The sequence below is a fragment of the Ovis canadensis genome, chromosome 17 (genome assembly GCF_042477335.2).
Source record: "Ovis canadensis isolate MfBH-ARS-UI-01 breed Bighorn chromosome 17, ARS-UI_OviCan_v2, whole genome shotgun sequence".
Classification (NCBI taxonomy): Eukaryota; Metazoa; Chordata; class Mammalia; order Artiodactyla; family Bovidae; genus Ovis; species Ovis canadensis.
Window position 1 is genome coordinate 71008514 of NC_091261.1, and position 23771 is coordinate 71032284.

Genomic DNA, 23771 nt, shown 5'->3' on the forward strand with positions numbered 1-23771 from the left:
AACTATCACAACACTGTTAAACAACTAGACTCCAATACAAAATAAAAAGTATTTTTTAAAAAACTTAGCCTTCTTGACCTATGGTTTTCTCAGGGGCTCTTTAGGGGGAGTCAGCAGATGCATTATATAAAATTACTACCACAGGTGCACAAAGGAAAACAAGCATAAGATGTTCACACATGGTATGACTTCCAGGGGAGAAAGTGGGTAGTGACCTAGGTGTCCATCTGAGGCGGGGGGTGGGGGGCGGTCATTAAATGAACACTGACTATTGAGTGGTATTTCACAGGACAGAAAGCTAGTGGAGCCACGGGTATCGATGCTGAAATGTTCTACCCCATTCTGAGATACATCACACAAAAATCACTAACTTGAAAAACAGGTAGAATATGATCCATACTTCCCAGATTATCTAGGTGTACATTTATGTTTGAAATATAAAAAATGAAAGAAAGACTGGAGAGTTAACCATACTAGTCCCAGTGGTAACTTCTGGAGAGGGTCCACAGAAGCTTTTTCTTTATATTTTGGTTTGGCTTTCTCTTCTCTTTCATTAAAATTATTGCTGCCTTTGTTTTGTGTGTGGTTTTTTTTTCATAGATTATCTGATTTTCTCTTCTGGTGGCTCAGACTGTAAAGAATCTGCCTGTAATGTAGGTGATCTGTGTTCGATCTCTGGGTTAGGAAGATCCCTCGGAGAAGGGACTGGAAACACACTCCAGTATTCTTGCCTGGATAGAGGAGCCTGGCGGGCTACAGTCCCTGGGGCTGCAAAGAGTTGGACATGACTGAGTGACACTTTCACTTTCTCCTGGCCCTATATCTGGAACATCACTAGGTTGTCCTCCTGTGCCCAGGTGATCCCAAGTGTGAGTCATGATACGACCGAGAACTTACTCCAGGCAAGGCCATGGACATAACTTTCTGTTTAATGTTCGCAACAGTCCTGATGAGTAAAAGTTCTCCCTGTCTGAGTACCAACCCCTACCTCTCCTGTTTCCCCAAAATAACCAATGCTAAGAGTCCTTTATATTCTTCCAGGTAAAAATCCTACTTAATAATATGCCATCATAGTAATTATGATGATGGTAATTAATAAGAAATTGCCATGAACGTGAAAATGAAAGTTGCTCAGTCATGTCTAACTCTTTGTGACCCCATGGACTGTAGCCTGCCAGGCTCCTCTGTCCTTGGAATTCTCCAGGCCCGAAGACTGGAGTGGGTAGCTGTTCTCTTCTCCAGCTTTCTCTGGATCTGCTGTGCATTTTCATGGCAATTTCTTATTAATTACCATCATATGGCACTTTATTAAGTAGGATTTTTTTCCTGGAAGAAAGTAAAGGACTCTTAGTGTTGGTCATTTTGGGCAAACAGGAGAGGGAGGCGCAGGTATTTAGACAGGGAGGACTTTTACTTTGAATTTCTTTCCCTTTTGTACTGATATTCTTAAAAAGAGCATCAGAAGGTGTAAAAACCCAGTGTCAGCAGGGTTACCCAGGTGATGTTACAGGGCTTGGTTCATGGTAAGTGTTGACAGTTTATTAATTCCTGAGTTTGGAAACATAACTGCCCACCATGCAGTGAGCAGGATCTACACCAGCATTTATTTAGAATTTACTCTTTACCTAGGCCCTGGAATATAAGCGGTGAAATGCATTATCTTGTTTAATTCTCACTGGCTTATGATATAGACACTGTTACTGGTTAATTTCACAGATGAGGAAACTGAGGATTATAGAGAATGAGCAAACTGCTCAAGATCACCCAGCTAACAAGTGGTGAGCTGAGTGACAGCTCTTTTTTCAGTCTGCATTCTTAGATGTAGGATAACAAGAGCCTGATGCTGGGGAAGATTGAAGGCAAAAGGAGAAGAGGGTAGCAGAGGATGAGATGGTTAGGTAGCCTCACAGATTCAATGGACATGAATTTGAGCAAACTCCAGGAGATAGTGAAGGACAGGGAAGCCTGGCATGCTACAGTCCATGGGGTTGCAAAGAGCTGGGCACGACTTGGCGTCTGAACAACAACAAAGAACAAGAGGGATACAGCCTTCAAGTTTCCTGATTCACACTGTCAAACTCGCTTTGGGGGACTGACTCTACCCATTCTGCTGCAGCAGTGTCTGAGATCTGGAGTTTGGATGACAGTGGAATGAAGACATTGCTCCCAAGAGAGGGCTTTGCAGAATTGCTATTGTCCCTGTGCCCAGGTCTGCAGAGCCCAAGACGAGACTTGTGTGCCAGGCATTTATTAATGGACTGTCCCCAGGAGAAACCTGGAAGGGAGGAGAAGCAGGAAAGGGGGTCCCGTGAGGATGCAATTTCAGGTAAAGTCTCAACCCGATCCCACAGGGCGTTCTGCAGTGTGAACTGTGCCTCTGAATTTGTCCCAGCTCAGGGGAGGGAGCTGGGTTTCTCTACCTCCCACCAATCCATCACAGCCTAAGAGCTGCCCCGGGAAAACATGAAGTTCCCGAATCTTCTCTCTCTCTGCCAGTGAGGACAGAGCAATTCCAGTGCTCCAGGGGCCACCTCCCAGAGGGAGGGAGAGATTCAGGCCAATAGGAGCACAAGGGCAGAGACACCAGCAGGAGTGGGGACTCAGGCAGAGTAAACGGCACCCAGGGGACCTGGGAGGGAAAGTCAGGGTCTTCTCCACAGGGCAATGCTCGCTGCTTCCATCCTGGGGATCTCATCCACCCTTTGCTTTTTTTTTTAGCCTGCCCACAAGGCATATGAGATCTTAGTTCCTCAACCAAGGATCAAACCCATCACCTCTACATTGGAAGTACAGAGTCTTAACCACTGGACCACCAGGGAAGTCCCTCATCTGGGCCTTTGGATCGTCACGCTGATGGCAACGTGCACCCAAGCCCCCCATCCCAGGCTGTCCCTCCTTCTGGACACCACTGTCCTAGTCACAGGGCCAGGTCATTCCCTTTTGGATGACAGTCTCCTCTGTGATTGGTTATGTGGCTACAATACCGTGTGACTTCCCTGGTGGCTCAGACGGTAAAGCATCTGCCTACTATGTAGGAGACCCAGGTTCAGTCCCTGGAATGGAAAGATCTCTTGAAGGAAATGGCACCCCACTCCAGTATTCTTGCCTAGGAAATCCCATGGACGGAGAAGCCTGGTAGGCTACAGTCCATGGGGTTCGAAGAGTTGGACAGGACTGAGCGACTTCACTTTCGCTTTCACAATACCATGACCGTTCTCTTCTCCCCTTAAAAATGGCAGAACCTTTGCGTTCAAAGGCATATGACATAAAAGTCTTACATATAATTTTTCTTTCAATTTTCAGGTTTAATCTACGAGATTAATTGATCCTAGGCATCCTCCTCTTCTCCCTCACTCTCTCCCACCTTACCTCCGTCTCTCTCTCTCATACACACAGATAACACCCAGGCTGCATAAAAACACACACCTGAGCAGACCATTGGAGGCACTGTGAATCTCAAGAGCCCTTATCTTATGATTACTCAGCCACTGAAAAGAATGAAATAATGCCATTTGCAGCAATGTGGATGGACCTAGAGATTGTCATACCTAGTGAAGTAAGTCAGACAGACTATGACATCCCTTATATGTGGACTCTAAAAAGAAACGATTACAAGTGAACTTACAAAAGAGAAAGAGACAGACTTACAGAAAGAACTTATGGTTGTTGGGGGTCAGGAGGAAGGATTCGGGAAGGGATAGATAGGGAGTTTGGGATCGACATGTACACACTCCTATATTTAAAATGGGTAACCAACAAGGACCCACTGTATAGCATAGAGGTTGTTGTTCAGTCACTCAATCGTCTCCAGCTCTTTGCGACCCCAAGGACTGCAACACGCCAGGCTTCCCTGTCCTTCACCGTCTACTGGAGTTTGTTCAAACTCATGTCCATTGAGTCGATGATGCCATCCAACCATCTCAACCTCTGGCATCCCCTTCTCCTCCTGCCCTCAATCTTTCCCAGCATCAGGGTCTTTTCCAATGAGTTGGCCCTTTGCATCAGGTGGCCAAAGTATTGGAGCTTCAGCCTCAGCATCAGTCCCGCCAAGGAATATTCAGGATCTATTTCCTTTAGAATTTGGGGGAGAATGGATACATGTATATGTATGGTTGAGTCCCTTCACTGTTTACCTTAAGATATCACTACATTGTTTGTTAACCAGCTATACTGCATAAAAAGCTTAGGGGGAAAAAAAAGAGCCATTATGGCAAGCAATTTGATAAAAATCTGCTAGAATTCTGAAATTCCGTGGTGTCTGACCCACTTCTGAAACTCCAGAAGTAGCAGTCAGGGCTCAAGGAACACATACGAGGGGTTTGATCATAGCACGTTTTATAACATGCAACAAACGTGGTGTGACCTTTTCACCCATCAGTTGGGAAATGGCTGAGTGATGGTATAGCCACAGCATGGAATATTATGCAATGCCTAAAAAGAATGAGGCAGACCCGGACATTTTAACTTGAAAACTATCCGGGGCCTATCAGTGATAAAGGCATGCTGCAGAGTAAAAATGGGGTGTGATCTAATTTTTGCAAAAGGGGGGAAATCCTACATGTCTGTATGTTTCTTATCTGGATGGGGAAGAAAGTGGGGAAGGTCACATATCCAGTCATCCTTGTTGTTTAGCTCGAGGTGAGCGGATGCTAGAGGCCCTCTACTTTTCTCATTTTCCCTTGAAGATAGATCGTGAGCGCCATTCAGACTTACAAGATGAAGTGTTGACCCTAAAGCCTTGGGAACTTCCCTGGAGGTCCAGTGGCTAGAACTTTGCCTTCCAAGTCAGGGGTACAGGTTCGATCCCTGGTCGGGAAGCTACCATCTCACACACTTTGGAGTCAAAAAACCAAACCATAGAACAAAAATAATATTGTAACAAATTCAATAAAGACTGGGCCATATCAAAAAAACTTAGAAAAAGAAAAAAAAAACAAACCTAAAATCCAGAAGACAGCTGGTGGAAGAAGGAGCATGGAAAGGGGAAGGACCAACCTCCCGTCTGCTGTCCCAGGCTGGATGGTGGATTGCAGGGCAGGGTCCCCCCACTGCTCTGCCACCCCCTGAGCCCTCCCCACCGGTCCTCCTGGGATGTCTCATGTTGACAGGCTCCCTGCCGCCCAGCCCTCCAGCTCCCTGGCAGGCCTGCTGCCCCGGCCCTGACCCCAGCCCTCCCAGAGGTTGAAAGGCCACCATGAGATAACCCAGCTCCATGCCCCAACCCCGCAGAAGGTCAGTTAAAAAAGCATCAACCTGGAGGAACCCTCTAGGCTGCGTCTCTGGACCCTTCAGAGCCTCCCAGGAAAACAGCCAGCAGGCACTGAGCCCTTGGGTGCCAGGCACTGTGCTGAGCCCTTCAGTGCTTCCCCGGGTTGCAGTCTCCTCTGCAGAGAGCACAGTTAAGAGCTTGGACTCTGAAGACAGTGCTGATGTCTCTGGGACTTTGTTTGCTCATCTGTGAAATGGGATGATGATAATAGTACCTTCCTCAATAGATTGTTGATCAAAAGACTGTGTGTCAAACCATGAGACACAGGCCCCCCAAAAAAATGCCAGGAAAGAGTAATGAATAACATAGTGCTGTCTATAGTGAGATTCTAAATTACTCTAAATTACATTGTCAGACTCTAACCTGTTATCTTTATTTTTTTCACAGAAAGTATTATTAATTGTTGTTAGTAAAAGTACAATCAGAAAAATTTTTTTAAATTGTGCATGGGGTGTAAGATGATGTCTGTGCTTGCATGCTCAATCATGTCCAAATTTTTGCAACACCATGGACTGGAGCCCACAAGGCTCCTCTGTCCATGGAATTCTCCAGGCAAGAAGTCTTGAGCGGGTTGTCATTTCCTACTCCAGAAGATCTTCCAGACCCAGAGATCAAACCTGCATTGACAGGTGGATTCTTTACCACTGCGCCACCTGGGAAACCCTAAGATTATATGTATAAATGTATTCATATATTCATTCACCTAACCTCTTAGCTGTATCCTTATATATAGATATACGTATGTATTTATATATATATTCGCTTACCTGGATTTCTCAGGTGGCACTAGTGGTAAAGAACCTGGAGACGCAGGAGACACAGGTTTGATCCCTGGATCTGGAAGATCCCCTGGAGGAGAGCATGGCAACCTACTCCAGTAGTCTTGCCTGGAGAATTTCATGGACAGAGGAACTTGGCGGGCTACAATCCATAGGGTCACGAAGACTCAGACATGACTGAAGCATGCAAGCATTCTCTTATCTATATTAATATACATCTTTTTTATATATTATATATAGTTCATTAGCTCTTTTCTAACATATCTAATTTATATATTTTATTTATAAATATTTTATTTAGGTAGATTAGAACAGAATCAATATAATAGAGAGATAAATAGGTATATAGATAAAGAAAAGAGCCAATATTTATTAAGTACTTACTCTCTCCAGCAATTCTCTTTCAAATAGTAAATAGGACATCTTGAGTTGAACTCAGACTGGACCTGGTCTCAAACCACAGCTCCCTCTTAGATAATAACCAAGTCTCCTCAGATGATTGCCAGGGGGAGGCTGGGAAAGTATCCCCCGTAGTGCTACCCCTTGGAGACCTGGGGTCAGGTTGAAAGTGTCCCTGCAAAATGAGAGGCCACTTAGATGAACTTTCCCAGCAACAGAAGAGGGTGTGGGCAGGACTGTAGGAGTTTCGATGCTTCAGGGTAGGTACTTGGTCTTCTGTTGGGGGGGCAAGGAGCTGGGTCATTTTGCTGCACAGCTGTGAGGGGCATGCCTTGGGGGGTGGTCTCTCAGTGACCTTGGGGCAGCTGCTGCTCTTAGGGAAGCCAACACGGGAGGACGACCAGGACATTTTTCAGCAGATGCCACTTGCCAGTGAGCTGAGAATGAGATGGTGATGGGGGGCCCACTCCTAGGCCCCCAGAAAACTCACTGCCCCATCTGACCTCTTGTCCAAGGCCTAGCCTAATTTATCTCCTATACTGCTACTACTACTACTACTACTACTACTACTACTACTACTACTACTACGTCGCTTCAGTCGTGTCCGACTCTGTGCGACCCCATAGATGGCAGCCCACCAGGCTCCCCTGTCCCTGGGATTCTCCAGGCAAGAACACTGGAGTGAGTTGCCATTTCCTTATCTCCTATATTTTTCTGTAAATGGGAACATTAGTAGACTAGGACCTTACAATAATAAAAACAACAATATTATTTATTAATGGTTAAAAAGGTAATGGGAGATTCTGGCGGCTCAAACGGTAAAGAATCCGCCTGCCAGGCAGGAGACCTGGGTTTGATCCCTGGGTTGGGAAAATCTCCTGGAAAAGGGCATGGCTACCTACTCCAGTATTCTTGCCTGGAGAATTCCATGGACAGAGGAGCCTGGCAGGCTACAGTCCATGGGGTCACAAAGAGTTGGACATGGCTGAGTGACTTTCACTTTCACTTTCAAAAAGGTAATAATTCAATCAGCTGAAACCCTTGATTGGGTACCATGATGTGTACGATCTCATTTAATTCTGCTGGTGACCCCCATGAACTGGGGACTCTTGTAATCCTCATTTTCCAAGAACTGAGCAGCAGAGCCTTATGAAGAGCTGCCACTTATCCAGTGCCTACCGTGCACCAAATACCACACCGAACACTTTTCCTGCAAGCCTGCTCTGATGCTTAGATAATGTGGTTAAAAAGGGCTGCTCTCCCCGGTTCTCAGTCAGGAAAACTGAGGGGCACAGAGGTCAAATCCCTATTCCAAAGCCTTGGGCAGAGCAAGTGGCTGAGCTGGGATGTAAACCAGAGTTTCTCGGGCTCCAAATCCCTTTCTGTTTGAAACAAAGACTTGCTTCCCCTGAAAGAGCACGAAGGACCCCTCGTGGCAAAATTTCGCCTCCCGGGAAAACGGCTCCCAACAGAAGAGGGCAGGATTGATGGGGAAGAGGCAGAGAGATGAGCAGGAGGGACGTCCCCCTCATACACACACTGTGGGGAAAGAAAGGAGAGACTCCCAGGAAGGCAACCTCAACTATTTCACTCAGCATCTATAAGAAGGTGAAAAATGATGACAATCTAAACCGGCCACCACAAGAGACGGGTTAAATAGGTTCATTTATCTGATGCAATTCAAGAGGCCATTCAACCCGATGTCACAGATCGTTAAGGATTTGGAAAGAGGATCTCAAGAGGTTCATGAAAATTCGGACTGGACAGGCATACGTACGTGTACACACACAGCACACGTATAGTGCATACACATAGAGCAGGGGCGCACACACGTACACACTCTCACATGGATCCATCTGAGGTCATTTAAAGAGCCCTTCTCTACTTTTTGCATAATTGCCGAAGAAGACTCCTTGTCCCTTATTCAAACAATAAAGTAGAGGGATTTTTCCTCTTCACATTAACTTATTCATATTATTTTCTTTAAACAATGTGAATTAGCACAGTGTCTGACAGTAGATCTCAGCAAATGAGAAAGGGATAAATGGGGAAAAAAAAAAAGAGGGCTGGAAACAATCATTTTCGGCTGATCCATCTTTAACAGACGCAAACTACGTTTTACATCCTTTGAGTCATATATTAAATCAATGTTGCATGGTTATACCCGAATGGTAAGATTAATTATAGGCAAGTTTTACGAGTCTTCTTTCTTGTATTTCCCATAGTTAATAAGCCTAAATGCTTTATTTTTCCTCTGGAGAGAAACACAGTTCTACAAAAAGATTAAAAATGCATTTTATCATACTATTGGAGAAGAAAATCTCTACTGGAGAGGGCTCAGTATACTCACGTTTAAAATGAGGTTGGATTAGATGACCTTCACACACTCAGTTGTGTCTTACAGAAGGTGAGTCACATGCGCTCTGGTTCCTCCAAGCTCGCTTATGAAGAGCAGCTAAAAATCCTTGAAAGTAGGAACTCGGAAGCCTTTGTTGGACATGGAAAGGCAGAATCATCTGGGGACATTTTTCTGCAGGTTCAGTCAGTTCTCTGATCTGGGCCAGTGGCTGCCAACTTGACAAGAATTTCTAAATCTTATAGACATATTGTGCCTTGATGTTCCTGTCTGTCAAATGGGGCAACAGCTTGCCTCTTGAATCTTACCCACTATGAGGTGAAGGAAGTAGGCAAAAAATACACTGTATGTGGCTCAGTCCAGGTACCAGTCCTTCCTCTAAGCCTGTTCTTCAGATCTGTGCAGAATCTGGGGAGAGGTGGGAAGTTTGAAAGCCCCTACGGGAAATACTTGAGTGCGTTTTTGAATGTCCCCCCATGGGACTGAATGGGTGAAACAGGGATGAGAGAAAGCCAACTCAAAGGTTGCATTACTGAGCTGGGTGCCACTAGGGATACCTGGGCTCTGTCCCACCTGGGGCCCATCTGAAAAACCACATAGAACACACCTCAAATCCTTTCCCCCAACAGAGAGAGTGGGAAATATTCACCCACTAGCTTCTGATCCCATGAGTCAGTGTTTTCCCAGAGAATCTTCCAAGTATGTGTAGGTGTCCACATGGTAGAACTTTTTGCTGTGGACAGAGAAGAAAGCAAAAGTTGGGAAATACAGATGAGGTGCAGTTCTGTCTGGCTACTGACATAGGCAGCTGGTTTCCATGGCAACAGGATACTGGTGCAAAAAAAGAGATAGAAAGGAAACGAGACAGGGCTTCGTTGCATTCTGTACAACATAGGTAGGTGAGTCACCGTGCTCTAAGAAGAGCTAGGTTCAAACCCCAGCTTTGCGTCTGGATGGCCATGTTCCCTAGGGTAAGACACATCACCTCTTTTCTGCCCCATCTGTTATATGGGGATGTCAGTGGTGCCAATTTCATGAGGTCATTACAAAGATGAGATGGCATGATGTATGCTAAGTGCCCAGGAGCATGTGTTTAATAAAAGGAAATGTTTGAGGATGGAAGTCAGTGGTAAGGAATCTACCTGCCAATGCAGGAGGTGCAGGAGACGCAAGTTCAAGCCCTGGATCAGGAAGATCCGCTGGAGTAGGAAATGGTAACCTACTCCAGTACTCTTGCCTGGAAAGCTCCATGGACAGAGGGGCCTGGGTGGGCTACAGTCCATGGGGTCTCATAGAGTCAGACACAACGAGGCACAAACAAAGATGGAAGCAGCTAAATACACATATTGAACCCAGTATCTGGCAGAGGATCTGTGTTTGCTACTTGCCTTGGGAAATATTTACAAAACGGACCTCAGTTTCCTTCTCTGTAAAGTGGAAATAATAATAAAACTTACGCTGTAGGGTTAGAGTGAGGAGGAAGAGAGATAAAGCATGGACACATTCAAACAGGTCCTCAGCACATGGTGAGTGCCAAGCCTTGGCACTGTTGTTAACACTCTGAGTTGATTACAGTAAGGGTTAGCTTCAGAGAGCGAAGGTACTGGGGCTGGGTTCTGTGTGTGAACCAAAATAAGCCCTAGACAGGGGAAGGTTCTGACCCAGACTCTGAGGTGCTAGGGACACAGCAGGCAGGGGGCCAGGAGCTGATATTGCCCTCTTGGCTCACATCCCTAGTGGAAGCTGGAAACCCAGGCAGTACCTACAATAGGGTCCTGCTGTGTTTTGAAAGGAGCTGTGGAGGACCCACGGGGACGCCTCTGTCACTGAAAGATCAGACTCCCAGTCTTTGCTCTGCCCCGCCCCTCGCTGTGTGATCTTGGGGAAGTCCCTGCCCCTCTCTGATCCAGTATTCCCATCTGAACAGTGAGGCTGTCGATTGCAGAACTGCCCAGGATTCTCCAGCCAGAGATTCCGTTTTCTTCTCTCTCTTCCCTGCCATCCACCTCTCCTTCCCTGGATGCTTGTCTGATCTGGGGTGGTCTCAGACACCGGGAGCTTCGGCACTGTCGGTCCCGGCAGGGTTTGCTCATTCGGGCCCTATCACCTGGCCACCTAGTCTTCTCCACCCATCTGTCTGATTGGATGTGGTGCTCTTAGGTCATCTGTGGCTCCTCCCTCTTGATTTCCTTCCTTACCCTTTCCCCAGCCCTTGGCTAGTGGACAAGTGCCACCTGGGGGAACTGCAGGGACATTAGAAACCCCCGACCATGTTAATGCTAAGTAGGATTTAACCAGAACTCCACCTGGCCTGGGGGAGGTCACCCTGCCTTCCGTGTTTCTCTCTGCAAGGGGTAGTCATCACATTTAAAAATTTGCTATATTTTATTAAGTTCTGACATCAGGGGTGGGGGGGCATACTTATTCTGGACAGACCACCCCTCCCAGGGATAAAGCTGATTCCTAGAGCTGGAAAAGGACTTGCTTGTTGGTTTCTATGCAAACCAACCAAGCTAGAGCCTATACCCCAACCCCTTCCTTTACTGGGCTCTCACAGACCAGGTGACCCCCAGAGGCCAGGTACCAGGAAACTAGGGACAGCCTGTATGCCCCAGAACCTGTTTGAACCTGTCAAACTAGCCAAACTTTAACCTGCCTACTGTGGCTTGTTTTTCCTGCAGAAACCACTGGAAAGGCTCTTGCCCATCCCCTGCTCTGCCTCCCGACAGAGCCCGGTGCATCCCATGGCCTTGCGTGCCATGCTGTGCCTTCTGCTTCTGGGCGTTTTTGAGTAGAATTGTTTTCCTTCAAGGCAGTCATGCCTGTGTCTGCACGTCTTACGCATTAGTCGTTTAGTCGTGTCTGACTCTTTGTGACCCCATGAACTGCAGCCCTCCAGGCTCCTTTGCCCATGGAATTCTCCAGGCAAGAACACTGGAGGTAATAGCCATTTCCTTCTCCGGAGGATCTTCCCAACCCAAGGATCAAACCTACATCTGTCTCCTCCATCGGCAGGCAGATTCTTTATCACTGAGCCACCCAGGAAGCCTGTCTTTCGCCTTATATATGAATTGTTACAGAGTCCTTTTATTACAGGATCCTTCTCAACTATTATTTTGAACTACAAAGTATTCTTGGGGGACACAATAGCCTAGAAACGTGCTTCTCAAGCTTTGGCAGCACCCCGGAATCACCTGGGAAACTGAAAAATTCTGATGCCCTCATCACACGTGCAGGGAATCTGATACAACTGGTCAGGGATGGAGTCCAGGTACCATGATTACTCAGAGTGCCCCTGTGAACCTAATGTGCATCTGAGTCTGAGAAGTATGGGTTGATGGCAAAATCAGCCCCTGCAGACGATGCTCGTGGAAGTCACCTGGTATTCGTTCCTCCTCATTTGCTTAAATCCCTAATTCCAAGGGGGATTCAGTAACTATTCCCAGGAGGATGTCTTCAGCATGGCATATGTTGGATGTCACAGGCCAGAAGTCCCTTTAAAATTTTTTTTGTATTGGAGTATAGTTGATTTACAATGTTATGTTGGTTTCTGTTGTACAGCCAAGTGTATAAGTTATACATATACATATATTGACTGTCTTTTAGATTCTTTTCCCATATAGGTTATTAGAGAGTATTAAGTTCCCTGCGCTATACAGTTGGTCAAGTCGCCTAATGAAATAAAGTGGCTGCATTGTAGAGGATAAACATACCCCCAGGGAGGAAATGGAAACTCAGCCGTCCTAATATTGGGTAAAAGGGTTCCCATGGTTTGCGATGCAATTTCCAGCGTCAACATCTGTTATGGATGGAACTGTGTCACCTTGAAATTCATATGTTAAACTTGTAATCCCTGGGACGTCAGAATGTGCTGCTATTAGGAGACATGGAAGAGGTTAATTAAGTAAAAGGAGGTCATCAGGGTGAGCCCTAATCCACTATGATTGGGGGTCCTCGTAAGAAAAGGGAATGTAGACAGATACACAGAGAAGGGAGATTAAGGTAAAGACACAGAGAGAAGATGGCTGTTGTAAGCCAAGGGGAGAAACCTCAGCAGAAACCAAACTGCTGAGACCTTGATCTTAAACTTCCAGAACTGCCAGAGCATTAATTTCTGTTTAAGGACTTCGCTATGACAACTGGAGCCAACTAACAATACCATTGTTGTTATTGTTCAGTCAACCAGTCGTGTCCGACTGTGACCCCATGGACTGCAGCACACCAGGCTTCCCTGTCCTTCACCATCTCCCAGAGCTTGCTCAGACTCACATCCATTGAGTTGGTGATGCCATCCAACCATCTCATCCTCTGTCATCCCCCTTCTCCTGCCTTCAATCTTCCCCAGCATCAGGGTCTTTTCCAACGAGTCAGTTCTTTACATCAGGTGGCCAAAATACTGGAGCTTCAGCTTCAGCATCAGTCCTTCCAATGAATATTCAGGACTGATTTCCTTTAGGATTGACTGGCTTGATCTTCTTGCAGTCCAAGGGACTCTCAGGATATCATACACATATTCAAACCACACTGCATTTCAGACAACTCAGTCTTGTTTTTAACACGGGGCTGTCCAGTCACCAAATCGAGGCTTTTAATGCTGGGAAAGGAGAGTGAAAGATAAGGATTCTAGAGCCTCAGGCTGAAATGGAGCAGGATCCTGTGGTCCTTGCCAACCAGCCCCAACCCCTTCCGCTGCCAGCCGTGTCCTCGGCCTGCGTTTTGTCTGTTGAAAAAATTTAGCCAAAAAGGAAGTTTAATCAGAAAAGTGAGAAAAATGCAGGAACAAAGGAAAATGGTCAAAGGAGACAATATAATCATAACGTAGTCATTAAGCACAGTCGAGGACCTTTAAGCTCCTTCTCAAAGGCTATAGATATTAATAATATTCTGAGCCATATTCTGTGAGCTGTCTTATAGATACTAAAACTCCCACCAGGTGGAAGATGTTCACTTCATGATGACCAGGCTGTACCCAGACATGAGTTGCCACAATTCCAAGAACTGACCTCAAAGAAATGGAAGCTCTGGAACTGAAGATTAATTGTACCTAAAATAACCAAGATGACAATGGTCAGGCAACTAATGACCAATCTGAAGATGACTGTCAGAGCTGACTGTGCTGTTTCTGCATATAACCCCCCCCCCCCCCACCATCTCTAAAAGCTCTTATACCCTGATTGTGGTGGTGAGGGGTGGGGGGCAGGGTGGGGAAGTCAGCCCTTGGATGGACATCGGCCCTTCCCACCCCCTACCCTCAGCTGTCAGCTTTATCCAAAATAAAGCAAGCTTTCCTTTGCACCAACCTGGCCTCTCTATTGGCTTTTGAGTAATGAGCAGCAAGACCCTGCTTTCGATAACAAGGCTTAATTCCCTGTCTGACCAGTTGCAACTTGTTCAACACCCTCCCCTTGGCTCAGGGCTTTCTAGTATCACCTCCCAAACATCCTTTCACTTGATCCCTTGGCTCAGGGTCTGCTTCTGGAGCAGTCCAGCCCAAGACACCTTCCAGCCTGGGAATTTGAGTCTGTGATCCGTCCTGACCGGGGGCTGAGGTCTCTTTTATGTGTGTGATATGCTTGGCTGGCTTGCCTCGACCACAAGTAGCTAATATTAGGAAAGGATGGTTTCCCAGGTGAGTATTCAGAGCCGCTCAATTTGACCACTTTGCTCTGCAGCAAAAGCCAGCCTTCCGAGACCCTGTTTCATCTCACATGGGCAAAGGGCCTGCGGTTCTGGACTTCACGGACTCAGGTGCAGGCTCTCAACCTTCATATCTCACCTGACCCAACATGCTACATGCTGTGACAGGAAACTATTCAAATTCTATTCAAAAGGAAGGGACCGTTAGCTGCAGAGTCTCTTATTTACTTATTCATTTCTGGCTGTGCTGGGAAAGCTTTGTCTAGTTGCAGTGACTGGGTGGGGGTGGAGGGTGGCTCCTGTTTAGCTGCGGTGCTCTGGCTTTTCACTGCAGTGCCTCCTCTTGCTGTGGAGCACGGGCTCTAGGGCACGCAGCCTTCAGTGGTTGCGGCACGTGGGTTCAGCAGTTACAGCTCCCGGGCTCCAGAGTGCAGGCTCGGTAGCTGTGACGCACGGGCTTAGTTGCTCCGGGGCATATGGGATCGTCCCAGACCAGAGATTGCACCTGTGCCTCCTGCACCAGCAGGCAGATTCTTTACCACGGAGCCACCTGAGAAGTCCAGCCCACAGAGCCTTACGGAGGAGAGGGGATAAGCTGGGATCTAGAAACCTAGAGCTCACTAACGTGACAGAGAAAGACAGATTTCTGATATCACTTCTATGTAAAATCTTTAAAAATAATACAAATGGACTCATTTACAAAGTAAACTCAAAGACACAGAAAACAAACTTACGGTTACCAAAGGGGAGGGGAGGGATGAATTAGGAGTTTGGGATTAACGATACAAACTACTGTATAGGAAATAGATTAACAACAAGGACCTACTGTACAGCACAAGGAGCTATATTCAGTTTCTTGTAATAACCTATACTAGAAAAAAATTTAAAAAAGAATATCTATATATACACACATGTAAAACTGAATCACTTTGCCATATACCTGAAACAAACACAACATTGTAAATCAACTATAATGAGAGAAAGATAAGATATTTTTTAAAAAACTTTCCGAAAATCCCATGGATGGAAGAGCCTGGTAGGCTACAATCCATGGGGTCATAAAGAGTCGGACACGACTGAGCGACTTCACTTTCACTTTTCCTAAAATTTGAGATCAGAAAACCAAATTGCTGTCAACTTGCTTACATTTAGAATGGATAAACAACAAGGTCCTGCTGTATTGCACAGGGAACTGTATCCAATCTCTTTGGATAAACCATAGTGGAAAAGAATATTTTAAAAAAGAAAGCATGTATGAGTAAAACGGAGTCACTTTGCAGTGCAGCAGAGATTGGTACAACATATATATACTTCAATTAAACACACACACACTAGGAAGAAAGGGGGAAAGTCTCTTCAGCCGCTTGCCTGTGCAAGGGCGGTCCCCAAGCAAGAGGCATTGCCTTTGGCTGGGAGATTGTTTTCTGGGCTCTTTTTGGAAAAGAAGTCAAATAAGGTTTTTGAAAATTGTCTTTAAAGGCTGCCAAGAAAACTCAGTCCTCTGACCAGAGCAGGAGGTGCTGTGGCCTTTGCTGGGCAGCAGCCACCTGGGAGCTGGGGAGGGAGTCAGGCCAGCTTTGGCATGAGGTAGCCAAACCCAGGGCAGAGGAGGTCAGGCTCTTGGAGATGCCAATGGACCACCCCAGGCAGGTAGGGCTGTCCTGTGGGACTCACAAGTGGCTCATTCTCTCTGAGATGGCTGGGCACGGGGCACAAGTGGAAAGGTTGGAGACTGTGTATCTTGGCAAAGCAGGGAAGAGGGTCTGGGAGATAGCTGTTTCACAAGGTGGGCATTTGTGTCTGCCATCTGTGTAGGTGAAGGAGCGATTCCGGGAAAGCCCCCAGAGGACTGGCGCCATCTGTGGAGCAGAAATCTGAAAACTTCAGGACCTAAGTGGGTCAGTCTCTCCTTTTAGAGAGAAAGATAGGGAAAGAGAGAGAGAGAAAGAAAGGGAAAGAGAGGGAAAGAGAAAGAAAGAGAAAGGGAAAGAGAGAGGAAGGGAAGAGAAGTGGAAAGGGAAAGACAGAAAGGAAAAGAGATATAGAAAAGGGAAGGAGAGAGAGGTTCTGGGATGGGTGGGAGCCGTGATATCTGTATGTCAGCATCCTGCCACTGTCCAGGCCACAGTTAGAAAGCAGAAGCAGGGGGCCACATGATATGGGCACAGGAGAGCTTAAGACTTTGTAAATATCGCCCCCTCTTCAAAACTAGGGCCTGAACGCACCGCCACGAAGCCACCATTCTTCTGATACCTTTACAAAGAAAATTAGGCCACGTCTGGAAAATACATCCCACTGGTCAGTTTATCACCACCTAAATATTAAAAATAGACTGTGTAAAGGCATGTCACCAGTATGTAGTCTGTAGGTAAAACTTATTTTATTACAACTCTATGTATTTAAGTGTTAGTCTCTCAGTCTTAGCCGACTCTTTGCGACCCCATGGACTATAGCCCACCAGGCTCCTCTGTCCATGGAATTCTCCAGGCAAGTATACTGGAGTGGGTTGCCATGCCCTTCTCCAGGAGATCTTCCCAACCCAGGGATCGAACCCAGGTCTCCTGCTTTGCAAGAAGATTCTTTACCGTCTGAGCCACCGTGGCTTGTTACTTTCCACTAATAGGGTGACTACTGCCTGGAATGTTCCTGGGTTTAGCCCTGAAAGCCTCCTGTCCTGGGAAACCCCTCAGGCCTGGGAAAAGTGGCTGGGCTGGTTAGGCATCCCAAGCACACACACACACACACACACACACACACACACACACCCCACTTCTATGCCATGCCTGATCTTTTTAAGGATTTTGATGGTTTAATTGCAAAACTTAGTCCATCACCCTTTTGGACCTGTTAGCAGCCATGGGGAGCCCTAGGTACATTCCATAGAGGTGATAGATGTGGCCAAAGCTCCGCCCGCATTCCCATTATTCCTGATGCGCCCACTCCTGAGTTGCTTCAGGAGGCTCACAACCATGCAACCTTCCCTGAGAAACTGCACTGGACTGAGTCAAGCCACTTTGTCCAGAGATGGACACCCCTGGGAGGCTACACTTCCTTCTACTGGGGGCAGCCAAGAATCGGCGGATATGGGGGCAACCCTGTAATGCAGGTGATGTTCCAGAGTCCCCTGAGGGTCAGGCCAAGGCCAGACTTCAGCTGGAACCACACCCTGGCTGGGCCCCTGCCCCTGCCCTCTCTGATGCCTCACTCCCCCTCCCCAACCCCTCAGGCTCTGCTTCTAGAAATCCTGACCTGGGACCATGCCTATGGCTGGGTTTGTGAACTTTGGTGTCATCTTTCCCACCACAGCATCTCTGGAAGCGCTGCCCTTCTTTCCATAGCTAAGACCAGCGCTGAGGACACCAGCATCCCTCACCTGCCCGACCGCACAGTCTTCTCCCCAGCCTCTCTGCCTCCACTCCTGCCCTCTGCAGGTCACTCTCCTGTAAATGGCCAGAAGGGACTTCTAAAATTTTTTTTTAAATGTAAATTTCTGTTCAAGGTGCTCCTCTGCCATCCTTCTGGAATTCAACACCCTTTGTGGGCAGTCGTGGGGAGAAAGGGATGGGAAGAAAACGTCCTCAACCTGATTACAAGAAAACCCTCAGCAAGTGTCAGGCTTGTTGTTATTCAGTCACACAGTCGTGTCCGACTCTTTGCGACCCCGTGAACTGCAGCATGCCAGGCCTCTGTCCCCCACCATCTCCTGGAGCTTGCCCAAGTTCATGTTCATCGCGTCAGTGATGCCATCCAGCCATCTCATCCTCTGACACCCTCTTCTCCTTCTGCCCTCAATCTTTCCCAGCATCAAGGACTTTTTCAATGAGTCGACCAAACATGAGGGCTTAATGATGGAACACAACAAGCATGCCCCACTCTCCCTAAAGATCTGGATTAGGACAAAGATGACAGGACTTCCCTGGTGGTCCAGTGGCTAAGACTGTGTGCTCCCGATGCAGAGGACCCAGGTTCAATCCCTGGTCAGGGAACTAGAAGCTGCAGCCGGGGAATTAGGCAAAAAGAAGAAAGAAAGGAAGGAGGGAAGAAAAAGAAAAGAAAAGAAAAGGCAACCAGATGAGAAAGAAAGGCTGTTCTACTTGTGGATGACATGCTCTTGTGGGCTACATGGTGGCTGAAGTCCTAATCCTCAGCACCTATTGATTTCTGTGGCCAATTTCAAAACGTCAGTATGACCTTCCTGAGTCTGGCACTGGGAACTACAATGTCGTACTGGGAGATGACCTCACCATTCACTGTGATCCTTCCTCTGAAAGTTCTTCTCCAACTTTCCCTTACACAGTGTCTGGCACAGAGCAGATGTTCCATAAATACACATCAAATTGAAGGGAAAAGCACTTCTATGGCTTTCCGTTGCTTTTAAGTTAAAATCGCAAATCTTTGCTGCACAAGCCCCTACGTGATATATGCCCAGCCCATCTTCATCTAGAACCTCCTCCCCCCTCGTTCACTGGTCTTGGCCACATTAACCTCCCTTCTCTTCCTCCGATAATCCGAGTCCTTCCCGCCTCAGGGCCTTTGCACAGGCTGTTTCCTCTCTTCAGAATGCTGCTTTCCATTGAGCTAAGTCTTACTCAGCACTCAGGTCTTGGTTTAATGCAGTGGTTCTCAACTGGAGGGCATCTGTCAATGTTTGGGGACATTCTTGGTGCTCACAACTGGTCACTAGCATCTAATGAGAAGAAGCCAAAGAGGCCGCTCAACCTCCTCCGATGCCCAGGACAGCCCCTCAATCCAAGGAACTATCCAGCCCCAGATGTCAGTAATGCCGAGACGGAGAAACTCTGGCTTCTGCTCAGACCTCCTGCCTTCATCACTTTATTAACGGAAGGACGTCTTCCCTGGTTCATCTCTCATAACAGTATCTCCCACTATTCTTTCTCCTCTTATTGCTTAAGCAAAATCTGGATCAAGCCCACAGGAGACAGTCCAGGCTATTTGAGAAGGTACTTGGGATGCTCAGAACGGACTAAACCACCCCCACTGACATCAGGTTTACAGAAGCAGGAAAGGACACTAGAAGTCTCCTGTCATGTGATTTATTAAGGAAGTGTTCCAGGAGGAAGCAACAGGTGATGGGGGAAAGCAGACGGGGGACAGGGAAGAAGCCAAGTCAGGGTGAGGTCTCCACAAAGCTCCAGCTCAGCCTGATCCTGTGGGGAGCTCAGGAGCATAAATTTTGCCTCACAGCTTGTCTCAACTCATCAAGGCAAAGAAATAGAGCTTTTACATTCCTGAACCAGTTAGTTGATAGCTAAGGGTGGTGCCCAGGGTGTAGTCTATCTCCTGGTATCTCAGCACTCTGGGTTTGTAAGCAGAGCAGTGGGTAGCCTGGGAGCAGACTTCCAAAGACAGCTCCAGGTGCAGCTTTGAGGAGCAAAAGTTCAAGGAAGCCAGAGAATGTTCACACAGAAAAAACAAGTGAAGGGAATCTGAACAGGGCATTGATGGTGCAAATCTGCTGAAAACCTGGCGATCTGGTTAAAATGAACAGCCCCATGTAATTTTTCTGGTCCACAAATGCCAGATCCTGTTTATACGTCCCTAGCTTCCAGGGGCTGGCAGAAAGGGACCAGCATTGGAGAGCCTCTCCCGGGAGCCAGAAGCTATGACATGACTCAAGGGGGCTTTATTCATGCCAAACCCTTGCCCACGGTTCTTGCTGTTCACACTCCTTCCATCATGAAAGGTTTCAGGCTTCTCTCCCTTCTCATGATTTATGTTTCAACAAAGGTCGTTCATACAGAGAACATCTGTAGATCAAATCCACTTGACTTAATCAGCTCGGGGATGCTTCTTCATGTCTGCCTAAAACTGTCCTCCTCTGAGCAGTAACATATCTCCAATATTCAAGAATTTCCGAATCTTGTTTCCAAAGTGCTACATGCACCTGAGATTTTTGTAGAGAGGATCTGTCATTTTGTTTGATGATTTGCATGGCCCATGACCCAAAACACATCAGAAAAGAGAGGTTCCTCTCCTTGGCAGCACTGAAATTTTCTATTTTAGGGTGTTTATTAGTCTGCTAAGGCTGTTGTCACCAAGTATCATCAATGGGGTGGCTGGTACAGTAGAAATTTATTCTCATGGTCCTGGAGGTTGGAAGTCCAAGATCAAGGTGTTAGCAAGGGTGACCCCTTCTGAGGATATGGAGGGTCTGTTTGTTCCTGGCCTCTCCCCTGGCTTCTGGTGGGTTGATTAGCAATCTTCGACATCCCTTGGCTTGCAGACATTTCACTTCCATCTCTGCCTTCATCTTCACATGGTGTTCACCCTGCATGCATGTCCATGTCCCATGTTCCCCTTTATAGAAGTACAACAGTCATACTGGATTGGGGGCTCGCCCTGCACCAGCATGACGTCATCTGATTATATCTGCAGTGACCCTATTTCCAAATAAGGTCACATTCTGAGGGACTAGGGGTTAGAATTTCACAATGAGAATATCTGCGAAATACATTTCAAGAATGTCTTTTTTTTTTTTTGCTTGTGCTGTCTTTGTTGCTTCATACAGGCTTTCCTCTAGTTGCAATGAGAGAGGGCTACTCTCCAGTTGTGTGGCTTGGGCTTCTCACTGCGATGACCTCTCTTGTGGTAGACAGGCTCTAGGGTGCTCAGACTTCAGTAGTAGCAGCACGTGGTTTCAGTGGTTGTGGTGCATGGAGTTAGTTGCCCTGTGGCATGTGGAATCTTCCCAGACCAGGGATCAAACCTGCACTGGCAGGCAGATTCTTAACCACTGGACCACGAGAGAAGTCATCAAGGATGTCTTAAAGTCAGGCAGGGGCCATCTTGTGTTGTCAGAGATGGTGTCAAAGCAAAGGATGGAGGGAGTGAGTTCACTTGGGTGGAGAGTGGGAGGGGGAAGGACAACAGGTGAGGTTGACCAGTTGGCTGTGGAGAGCACACGCCAGCCCCAGCTCACAGATTCTAAGGGGAATGGTGTCCAGGTTCTCAGATTCTTTGCGCACCTCTTCTATCTACTCAAACCCACCTCTTACCTCTGCCACTGATGTGGGGACTGGTTCACCAGTGAACAACCTAAAAGCGGGAGGCAGTTAACAGTCGTGAGGTCACCTTGACCAGTGGCAGATGGGAGCCAATGGAGAAATGCCTCTCTCTTTCATGTCATGCGCAGATGCTTCTGAGAGGCATTCCATGAGGCTTCCTTGGTCCTGCAGCAACCACACCAGTTGCCCATGCATGCTAAGTGGCTTCAGTCATGTCTGACTCTTTGCAAACCCATGGACTGTAGCCTGCCAGGTTCCTCTGTCCATGAGATTCTCCAGGCAAGAATACTGGAGTGGGTTGTCATACCCTCCTCCAGGGGATCTTCTCGACCTAGAGATCAAAACCATGTCTCTTACGTCTCCTGCATTGGTAGATGGGTTCTTTACCACTGGTGCCACCTGGGAAGCCCCGCCAGCTGCCTGTAGCCATGGCCAAATCAGTGACACATGCCCACACTGGCTCTCCTTCCTTCCCTGCCCCTCACTCCTCCTCCCTGCCGTCACTTTCCAAGCCAAATGCCTGTACATGAACCCTTGCCTCAAGCTCTGCTTTCAGACACAGGCTGAGACCACAGGGACAGGGCAGAGGTCTTCTCTCTGGTGCCATCTGCATGTCCCCTCTATGAACTGATGAAGCTCTTGGAGGAGAGAACTGGTGAGAGGAGAGAGGTCCGGCGGCCGTATCCAGTCCCTGAAGGCAAGCCACCAACCACAGCTTATCAGGAGCTCAGGAGCATCAGTAAAAGCCCACGGGGCCACTGAAATAGGGGCAGCTCTATTTCCTAAAAGCCCCGATGTGTTCCACAATTATCATATGTAAGTTGCTTCTTCCCTAAAACCCCTTCTCCTCCAAAAATCAGAATTACTGTCTGTACTGACCAGGCTTCCCTGGAGGCTCCAATGGTAAAGAATCTGCCTGCAATGCAAGAGACCCAGGATCACTCCCTAGGTTGGGAAGATCCCCTGGAGAAGGGAATGGCTATCCACTCCAGTATTCTTGCCTGGAGAATCCCACAGACAAGAAGAGTCTAGTGGGCTACAGCCCATGGGGTTGCAAGAGTTGGACAAGACTGAGCAGCTATCACTTTTTCTGTACTGACCACTTCCAAGAGCATCATTCCTCTAAAAGCAAGAGCTCACAGTCCTGCAGCCAGAGCATGAGATTTTGAAGCCTCACTGACCAGCGTGTCACCTTGGGCAAGTTCTTTCCACTCTTTGTGCCTCTGTTTTCTCATCTGTAAAATAGGGATGCTAACAGGGCAAGCTTCAGAGTGTTGTTGCAAAGTTCATGTGAGGCCAAGGCCTGCCAGGCGATTTCCTGTGAGCATGCAATAAATAAAAAACAATTTAAGCTGTTTCCATGGAGAGGGTTAGTGACCGGAAGGGCACACGAGGGAGTCTCTGGAATGGGGGGAGGGGCAGCTTCTCCATCTGGTTGCTGGTTCCATGAGTGCCTTTAGTTTGGGCCCATTCATGTTGATACATGCATTCTGCTATGTGTATGTTGTATTTTAATAAGACACTGAAAGCCAAAAATAATATAAAATAAAGACTTGACTGGCAGTCCAGCAGTTAAGACTTGGCCTTCCAATACAGGGGGTGTGAGTTTGATCCCTGGTTGGGGAGCTAAGATCCCCCATGCCTTGGGGCCAAAAAAGCAAAACATAAAACAGAAGCGATATTGTAACAAGCTCCATGAAGACTTTTAAAAAATGGTCCACATCCAAAAAAAAAAAATCTAGATAAAATAAAAAATAATCCGCTGCTGTTGGTAGTAATGTTACTGAACCCAGCCTGCAGGAGATAAAAGGAGAATTCTTGGCTTGAGCAAAAATCCCAGTGGCTTTGCATTGGGCCCATGAGGCAGCAGCCCAACCCTCCAGTTAGGACCAGTTCCCAGATGGGCAGATGCTGGGCTCTTTCTTGGTTGCGTGACTTCACATCTCCAGACCTCAGTTTCTCCACCAATCAAATGGAAAAGCAATGTGTGCTAAGTTGCTTCAGTGGTGTCCAACTCTTTACAACCCCATGGACTGTAGCTCATCAGGCTCCTCTGCCCATGGAATTCTCCAGGCCAGAATACTGCAGTGGGTTGCCATTTCATCCTCCAGGAGATCTTCCCGACCCAGGGACCACACCTGCATCTCTTCCATCTTCTGCATTAGCAGGTGGGTTCTTTATCACTAGCGCCACCTGGAAAAGCAATAATCCTTGTTGAATTTCAGCATCTTGTGTGGCTCCCCATTTTACTGATGGGGAAACTGAGGCTCTAAATAAATCATTAAAAATCAGTAGGCACTGGGACT

At 47.2% G+C, this 23771-nt stretch overlaps 1 non-coding gene across 1 annotated transcript; it reads left to right on the top strand.

Moving 5' to 3' along the window:
- The first annotated feature begins 18353 nt into the window (after nt 1-18353).
- TRNAG-CCC (transfer RNA glycine (anticodon CCC)) lies at nt 18354-18426 on the top strand. The gene has a single exon. It is a non-coding gene; the product is annotated as a tRNA-Gly (tRNA).
- The last annotated feature ends 5345 nt before the right edge of the window (nt 18427-23771 follow it).